Here is a 9,552-nt window from a genome sequence, read left to right on the forward strand (position 1 = left end):
TGTTGAGGAGAGTGGTTCCCAGAAGGCAAGAGAAAGGGCCAGAGATGCTGAGTGACCCTCTCCATCAGCCTTCACTACTGGGTGTTTGGAAATCCGCCTCCCAGATGGGAGGAGTTACAGAGGTCGTGGTGAGAGCTTGGCCACCGGGAACAAGGAGGTCGAGGAAGAATGTTCATCAGGGGAAAAGAAAGAGCTTCTAAAAACTTCTGCACACTGACAACCTCACAAGTCTGAAAACTTGAAAGCGATACCTGAATAGTGACAAGAAAGGCAGGCCCATCCCTCCAGCACAGGCTGTTGCTGGCGAACACAGAGCTTTCTCCCGGCCGTGCTCTGCAGATTCAGTTTGGATTTGACATTTCAAAGAATGTTCCACCCACGGCTTTTCGCTGAGAGATGAGAGTGTCTGTGAACTTAATATTCAGGTAGAGAAATGGAATGCCTGGAGAAAATTACCCCCTCTGAAAGGCTGTCCTCTGGGACTTGTTTCTTAGGAGAACTGCAAAGAAAAAAAAAAAAAAAGCAAAATGCAGAATTCCTCTCTGACCTCCTCACTGCTCACAAGGTTCTCAACTCCAGCAAAGCATGAGTTCTCTCTGTCCTGATCCTGCTGCCTCGGGCTGGTGGTGGTGGGTCACCCAGAGCCCAGAGAAGTGGCTCCTCGCGGTCTGTGAGTACACTTGGGGGAGGGGAAGCTGTGTTTTTATTTTTCACAAGCTTCCAGATGAAGTGTAGCATTTCCTTCGATCATGGAACAGAAGCCATAAATTACAGTGGCAGCAGCAGGACCCGGGACATCCTCTCTGGCGGAGAGAGATGCTTCGTACCACGTGGTTCCTGTTGTGGGATCTGGGGACACTGCTCCTGTCCCTGCTCCGCAATCGCAGTTGCTACCAGACCTGCCACTAGGTCTTATTACACATGCATTAGTAGAGAAGCATGTGCATTGTTTTTCTGCAGTTATAATTCAATACCCATTTTGATATTTGTGTGTTTTCTGTCATCCTTCTGGATTTTATTTTATGCATCTCAACATGCAGTTCTGGGAAGGGGTCCAGGGGCCTCGCTGGCCTGTTGCGGGGAGCCACGGCTCTTCCTTCCTGCCAGTCTGGGCTGAGTGTGCCGTATGCTTGTAAGGCAACCGTCACAACCAGACTGTGAGGGAGGTACTGATGATCCCCTCACTTACCCGATGGAAAGACCGAGGCTCGCAGAGTGGACATAGTCCGCCACAGGAAAGGCATGCCCATCCCAGAGCAGCACACAGAGCAGAGCAGAGGTGCAGGTGGCTGGGTTGGAATTGAATTCCAGAGAACCTGGTCTCCCCCTTTCATCACCGTCCCACCCACCAGCACTTTCTCCGACCCCAGCGGCCGCCCCGGTCTCTGGAAGCGCCTCTCCTCAAATCACGGGGGAGCAGGGTTTGTCTGAAATCATGAACTGAATGTTACCCAGAAGTGGAAACCCGCCCAAGAGAGATGAGTACAGTGTTCTGCTCCCCTGATTTTTGGGTGGAACCACGAGGTGTTACCCTTTCTGTGTTACTTAGCGAGGCTGTAGCAAGAGCTCCCGAGGTGGGGAGCACGTTCTGGTGTCTCCAAGTGCACACGCCTGCAACCGGCTCGGCCCCTGCAGGACGGGGCTGGACACTGGGCAGACGCATTGGACTGAGGCAGGAAGAAGAAGCGAGGAAGGAGAGGATGAGTGTGGTTGAGAAAGGAGAGGGCAGAGAAGGAGGCAGGAGGCCAGCAGAGACAGCCTGTGAGTGGGCAAATCAGAGAAGCCAAGGGGTGCAGACCTGCTCTTCCGTACACGTGGGTTCAAAACCTGCTCGGACATCACCAGCTCTGGGAACTGCACTCTGGACTGGAGACATTGCACCTGCCTCGGAGAAGAGCAGGGGTTGTTAACTCTGCATCAGACTCAAGTGGGCGCCTGTCCGCGGAGACACAGGTGGTGTGGGCCTGGCATCCTCGGGCACCATGAGTCTTTGCTGGCTTGGGCTTCAGGGGCAATACTTTTTCAGTGTTTTATCTCCATCCTGTGTATTGCCCCTGAAACCGTCCTGGTCTTGTGGACCAGACCCCTTAGCTGCTGCCACCAGCCAGAAGCCACGGCACCAGAGGCAGAACCGGCACAAACCAGCTGTGAGCTGGCAGCACCTTTCTTCCCTGGAGTTTCTGACACAAGGAACCTATGCCCTTCAGCATCTGTTCGGACTGTCCCACAGGGGTGACTTGTCTTTCCCGCTCTCTCCGTGCACACACTCAGCATCCTGACAGAGACTCCCGACTCATGGAGCAAGTCCAGAATTTCTGCACTTGGCTTCCCAGCCCAGAGCTGGAACAACAGCTTGGGTTTCACATTTCACAGCAGTGCTGTCCTTTTTTTGAAAAAAAAAAACCCTCCGTCCCTAGCTATCACTTCCCGGCAACCTCACTTACACTGCTTTAAATGGTAAATGGCAAGTCCTTTTTTCCAAACATCCTTTGGGAAAGTACACATCACCCTGGAAACAAGGCCGAGCCACCTTGTGGAAGGAGCCCTGTGGAACTGCTGCTGTGGTCTCCTATTCTTGATGACCTGACCCGGCCACCTAGCCAGGTGCGGGTTCCCTGCCCTGGGCGTGTGGCCACTCCTCTGATTTCCATGCTGGCGGGAATGAAGGCTCCTCTGTGGTCAGGAGCTCAGGAGGGAAGGCACAGAGTTCCCCAGGCTGATGGCCAGGCGAGGGCGTCTTTCTGGGTGACTCACCCAGACTCACGTGGGTCCCACACTCACTGAGCAGCAGCTGGGCCCAGATGGCCAAGAGAGGAGTCAGGATCTTTGCACGGCTCCGCTCAGGGTAGTTGCCAAAAGCCTGCCGAGGCCCAGGGCATCAGCGTCAGGAGGCTTGGCAAAGGCTCTCTGTACAAAAGGACTTACTCAGAATTGCAGAAGGACATGGCCGAACATTAGGATGTTTTATGATTCTGCTTATCCAGGAGCAGGGAGCTGGGGAGAGGCGGTGATTCATTCTCCCATGGAGGAGCTGGACCCTGTCATCCCCACATCCACAGAGAGGCTGGAACAGCCAGAGGTGTTCGCTTTCCCCCCACCTCCCACCAAGGAGAAGCCCAATTCCAGCCTGCAGGGGAACCTCAGGTCGGCTGGGCGGGCGCTTTGCCTTTCTGGGTGGCCTGCGCGTTGCAGAGTCCAGTTCCTGCCCTTGGAGGGGGCGCTGCCCAGCACAGACGGACAGACACCTCATGGAGGACAGAGGGAAGCTGTGTCCTGGGAGGTGAGGCCTGCATGTTGGGAGCACAGGGAGCCAAATCCCCCAGGGAGGGCTGTCTATGAGGGGTCCCGGATGCCTCTTTTGAGACAGGTGTATGAAGGAATCACAGGAGAACACAGCCCGTGACATTCCCCAGGGTCTCTGGTGTGGGCCCCATGACAAGGCTCTTTGACAGTCTGGTCCTGAGCAAGTCTCTGCCTCTTCCAGGAAGCATGTTTTCTCCCTGGTTAGGTTTCCCTCTCTGCTGGGCCCAGAAAGCTCAAGGCCACATTTGGGAGCCAGGGTTGTGAGTTCTTGAATTCCTGAAACCCATACAGAGCATTCTGACCCCTCCTCACCCTTCTTCCTGTCTTAGTTCTGTGTCTTGATCCCTCAAACACTCGTGTTTCTGGTTTTCCATTTTAGGGCTCGTCTGTCTGTCCTGCCCAGCTGGGGGTGTCTTGGCTGTGCCCACGCAAACGAATGTCCATGTCCCCCAGGGAAACCCTCTCTCAAATCCACCCAGAACCAGAACAGGTGGGGCCGGGCACTGGGTTTACAGTTATAGAAACAACCCATCTGGCCCACAGGGGCTGGGAAGGGGGGATGGCATCTACGTGCACAAGACTCTCTTTAGTGTCTCAAAGGCATGAACTAGAACTGCAACCATGCATGAAAACCATTCTCCAGAACAGACACCTGAGCCAAAAATCAAGTTGCAGAGGAATATGTATGATATGATATTATTTAAAAAGTTTTTTTTTTTTTTTTAATTTTTAGTGGTGTTCAGCAGGTTATTTGTTTGTTAGATGGCACTCTGGTCCCCAGACTGAGGGCGTGTGGCTTCTCAGGTCAGGACCTTCCTTGAAGCACCCTAGTCCTTCCCATATTTCCAGTGGTTCACCTACACCTGTGGGAATTGACCCCTGAGCCCTGGGATACAGACCCAGGTCTTAGCCAAGACACCAAGCAAAGCCGGAAGGTCCGTGCAGGGACACAGGAAAGCCCCCTCTTGGGGTTCCCTCAGGACAGGACCCTAATTCATGAACAGGGATGGGACTTCTTTCTGGGCCACTCATGGGAGGTGGGAAGCCGTGGCTGGGTAGGGTGAGGGACGCCTCACAAAGTTTGAGAGGGTGTCCCCTTCGGGTCCACGGTGACGCTGTCACCAGAGAACAAAAACAGAAAGGAACAAGTGTCGGGGAGGATGTGGAGAAACATGGACCCTTGTGCCTTGCTGGTGGGAACGGAAGTGTGGTGGCCACTGTGGGAAACAGTAGGGAGGTTCCTCAGAGAATTAAAGCTGGAGTTATCACAGGATACCGTGATTCTGCTTCTGAGTTTATACTCCAAGGAACCGAAAGGCCGGGACTCAAGCAGATACTGGCACACCACTGTTCCCACCAGCGTCCTTCCCCTAACCGGAAGGTGCAAGCAGCCACAGTGTCCATTGAAGGACACGGACGTGGCTGAACAAAATGCGGTCTTAGCCACGCGTGGGATCTTATTCAGGCTAGAAGAGGAATGAAGTTCGGATGTTCTGAAACCTGCTATGGCGCAGTTGACCCTTCACGTCGTCACGCCCCACAGAGCAGGCCCGTCCCAAATGACAGACGCCGTGTGATTCCGCTTAAGTGAGGCTTCTGGATCAGTGAGGCTCTTGGACCCAGAAAGGAGGACAGAGGACACCAGGGGCTGGAGGCGGGGGACAGGGGAGAGTGTGTTTCATGGGGGCAGAGGTTCTGTTTGGGAGGACAGAAAGTTCTGGCAGGGGATGATGGGAGCAGCTGCAGAAGGACGGGAATGTGCTTTGTTCCATTGAATGATACACTTAAAAACAGGGAGGGGCACCTGGCTGGCTCAGTCGGTTAAGTCTCCGGCTCCTGGTTTCAGCCCAGGTCATGCTCTCCCTGTCCTGGGATCCCGCCCTGAGCTGGGGTGTGTGTGTGTGTTTGTGTGTGTGTGTGGGTGGGGTGGGGTGGGGGGGTTTTCCACACTCAGCAGGGAGTCTGCTTCTCTGCCTCTCTCTCCCTCTTCCTCTGCCCCTCCCCCTGCTCATATTGGCACTCTCTCTCTCTCTAAAGTAAATAAATCGATCTTTAAAAAGTAGGTAGAATGGCAAATTATATATGTATATTTTATAAAAAGAAAACATTTAAGGCATGCCAAAAAGCCTCAGTCATCAAGATAAATAGTTGAACGCAATATTATTTTTAAAAATGAAAATTTATGTAGAAAACCCATGATGACCACAACGGCAACATTTTCCGTAAAGAGGACTTGTATTCCTGGTTCTCTCCGCTGCCTGGGCTCCACCAAGTTATACCTCTCGGAGGACAACCCGAGGGTGATTTCTCCCTCCAGCGGCAACCCCGCAGGGCGAGAATGATCGTGGTGGCTCCTTGGACGTCAGTCATGTGCCCCCAGTCAATCCCGTGGCTTCAGCCTCTGGAAAGCTGCCTCCGTGCTGCACACAGCTCTGGGCTCAGGGTATGAGAAGCCGCGATCGAACTGAGAAAGAAGCCTGAGGTCAGAGCCCGAGCTGGAGATTTCCATCCTGTCACTCCTTCTCGGGAGTTTCCTAAGAACCAGGGAAATGCGTGGCTTTTCCTCCTGTGATTTTTGCTTCATCTATTTTTTTATTTCCATTGTTCCAACTGTGATGTGATTCTTTGGCTCTGTGATTTGGTCTAATAAACCCTAACTATTAATGTTACCCTGACAGTGTTGTACTCAGGAAACGGAACCAGAGAGGGACCTTGGCATGAAGTCTTCGTCCTCCCAGGAAGAGCTTGGGTCACCACCTGCCTCTTGGTCAAGGTCAGCTCTGTCAGGCTGGAACCTTGTCTGTCTTGTTCTCACCGGTGCCCAAGTCAGCCTGCTACCTGGCACACAAGGAAGGCACTTCATAAATCACTCCTGAGTGAGTGGATGGAAAGTAGAAGTCGAACCGGCACATCACCGTTTAAAAAGGGCACACAATCTTTTTGGTGGCTGTCCTTGAAAGTTGTGCCTGGGGCAATTGTCAGGTGAGAATTTGCTGCCTGAGATGAGAAAGCGTATAGATTTGGTGATACTGCAAAAACCGTATCTTAAAAATCCATATTTCTAATCTCCAGTTGAGGTGGACAACAGTACAAAATGTATTCTTTAACCCCAAAGAGGTGAAAATATACCTTGTTACCAACTCCTAGGACAGAAGCTGTGTTTGCCTCTGATGTGTCGGTAAATGCACAGCTCATTGAGCTCTCGGGTACCTGCTAAGGGGACAAAGAATTTGTGTGTATGGTGTGAAGCTTTGGCTTATCTTCAGGCGGAAGGGTCTGCTTCCCCGAAGAGTTGTCACTGTGTCTGGGCAGGGAGCTTCCTCCGTGGTTGGCCTCGCCCAGAAGTATCTCAAGTCTAAGGTTCATTGTGTTCCTCTGAAGTGGGCATTGCTGGAGGGATCAGATGGACCGTGAGGACAGGAGCCCTGCGCGGGGTCAGTGGGAGGAGAACCAGTGCGCTGGGTATGTGTCCATTCTGCCTCCTGCTCCCGCCCTTCCAGCGCTGAGCTTCTGGCCTCCAGAGAGCTAACGGCACCAAGGTGACTTGCTCGCCCATCTAGACTATTTGGTGTCCCGTGTTCTTGCCTGTGTGGTGCTTTCTGCCAGAAATGCCTTTGCCCCCTCCAGCTGCCCCGCTCCCATCCCATCCTCATCGAAGGATCCATGTTCCTCCCCCTCTGGTCCCGGCAGAGACAGCACATAGGGGCTCTGCAGGGTCTCTGCTCCACGAACTGAGGGATCTGAATCTTTCTGTGATGAGGTGTCTGTGAGATTCACTTTCTCTTTCTTTCTTTCGTTCTTTTTCTTTCTTAAAGATTTTACTTATTTATTTGACAGAGAGAGATCACAATTATGCAGAGAAGCAGGCATAGAGAGAGAGAGAGGGGAAAGCAGGCTCCCTGCTCAGCAGAGACCCTGATGCAGGGCTCGATCCTAGGACCCTGAAATCATGACCTGAGCCGAAGGCAGAGGCTTAACAAGCTGAGTCACCCAGGCGCCCCTTATTTCTTTTTTTTTAAATTTTTTATTTAAATTCAATTAGCCAATGTTTTAGTTTCATATTAGCTTCATTAGTTTCAGATATAGTGTTCAACAATCTATCAGTTGCATATAACACCAGTGCTCATCACATCACGTGCCCTCCTTAATGCCCATCACCCAATTACCCCAGCCCCCCCAGGCCCCTCCTGTCCAGCAACCCTAGGTTTGTTTCCTAGAGTTAAGAGTCTCTGATGGCTTTTTTGTCACCTCTCTGATGACCTCCTATTCAGTTTCTCCTTCCTTACTCTATGACATTCTGCACTGTTTCTTATATTCCACATATGAGTGAAACCATGATAATTGTTTTTCTCTGATTTACTTATTTCGCTCAGCATATTACTCTCCAATTCCTAATCAAAGAGATAAATGATCTGTTCTCTAAAAACTAAAGAACATTATGAAAGAAATTGAGGAAGACACAAAAAATGGAAAAACATTCCACGCTCATGCATTGGAAATAAATATTGCTAAAATGTCTATGGTACTGAGAGCAATCTACACATTCCATGTAATCCTTACCAGACTACCAACGACATTTTTCACAGAGCTGTAAAATTTGTATGGAACCAGAAAAGACCCCGAATAGCCAAAGGAATGTTGAAAAAGACAACTAAAACTGGCATCACAATTCCAGACTTCAAGCTCTATTACAAAGCTGTGATTACCAAGACAGTATGGTACTGGCACAAAAAACAGACACATAGATCAGTAGAAACAGAACAGAGAACCCAGAAATGGACGGTCAGCTCTATGGTCAACTAATTTTTGACAAAGCCAGAGAGAATATCCAGTGGAAAAAAGGACAGTCTCTCCAATAAATGCTGCTGGAAAAATTGAACAGCCACATGCAGAAGAATGAAACGGGACTGTTTTTTACACCACATGTAAAGAGAAACTCAAAACGGATGAAAGACCTAAATGTGAGACAGGAAACCATCAAAATCCTAGAGAAGAACACAGGCAGCAAACTCTGACCTCAGCCACAGAAATTTCTTGCTAGACATGTCTCCAAAGGCAAGGGACACAAAAGTGAATATAGACACATTGGGACTTCATCAAGCTAAAAAGCTTTTGTGCAGCAAAGGAAAAGGTGACAAAACCAAAAGGCAATCTACGGAATGAGAGAAGATATTTACAAATGATACAGCAGATAAAGGGCTGGTATCCAAGATCTATAAAGAACTTATCAGATCAACATCCCAAAAAACAAAACATCCACTAAAAAAATGGGTAGAAGTCACAAACACACGCTTTTCCAAAGAAGAGATACAAATGGCCAACAGACACATGAAAAAATGCTACACATTACTTCCCATCAGGGAAATACAAATCACAAGCTCTTTCAAGTGTGAAAGCACCACTGGTCCCTGCGGCTCATCCATTAGCATACAGCTCAAGGCCAGCTCCTCCAGGGAGCCCTCCAGTTCTGCCCTGCTATCCCAACCCACGGCCGCCTGCAGCAGGGACAGGTAGAGAGACAGGGTGGCCCCCAGGTGAGGGCACATGCCACATTCATGAGAGTTTCCAGTCCCCGAGCCTCTGTCTTCTGCTGCCTGGGACTCTGTAGGGGGACATAGATTACTTGTCAGGGTTCCCACTGGTAGCAGCGACGACTCGATCAGGGAGGACGTGAGTCCCCTTGGGAATCCTCACCCTGTACTCCATTCCTTCCCGAAGCTGTCCTTGAGATCTCTGTGGTGGGAGCAGCTGGGAGATGAGACCACCTGCTCACGAGGGCCTTCAGGGATGGCGGAAACCTGGTGGCAGCCCAAACGCACAGGCCTCCTCCACGCCCCACTCCTCAGACAGAGCTGCCCGCTGGGTGGAATGGGTCCACGCCTCGCTGACCTTCCTCACGGTCCCATGCAGAGATTTTCTGAGGGTTCCTTAAGGACGTCCAGACAACACACAGGCTTCTTACCAAAAGTGCCAGGCTTTCCTGCCACCTACCCTCTGACCCCACAACTGCTCAAACTCAACCCCAGTCTGTCCTCCTCCTCCATCTCCACAATGACCACCCCAGGGTCACCTCCCAGTGCTCCATGCTGATCCTGTGAGCCCCCTCCCCAAATAATCCAACCCTGTCACCCCCACCCTCGTTCTCCTGCCCCCACCGGCGCGCAGATCTGTGCAGAACACACATCACACCCGTACCCACCAGTGCCCTGTGTCTCCAGGTCTGCACCCTCCCCTGGTGTCTCTACCCTG

Source organism: Lontra canadensis, unplaced genomic scaffold (assembly GCF_010015895.1).
Source record: "Lontra canadensis isolate GAN:19392208 unplaced genomic scaffold, GSC_riverotter_1.0 scaffold29, whole genome shotgun sequence".
NCBI lineage: Eukaryota > Metazoa > Chordata > Mammalia > Carnivora > Mustelidae > Lontra > Lontra canadensis.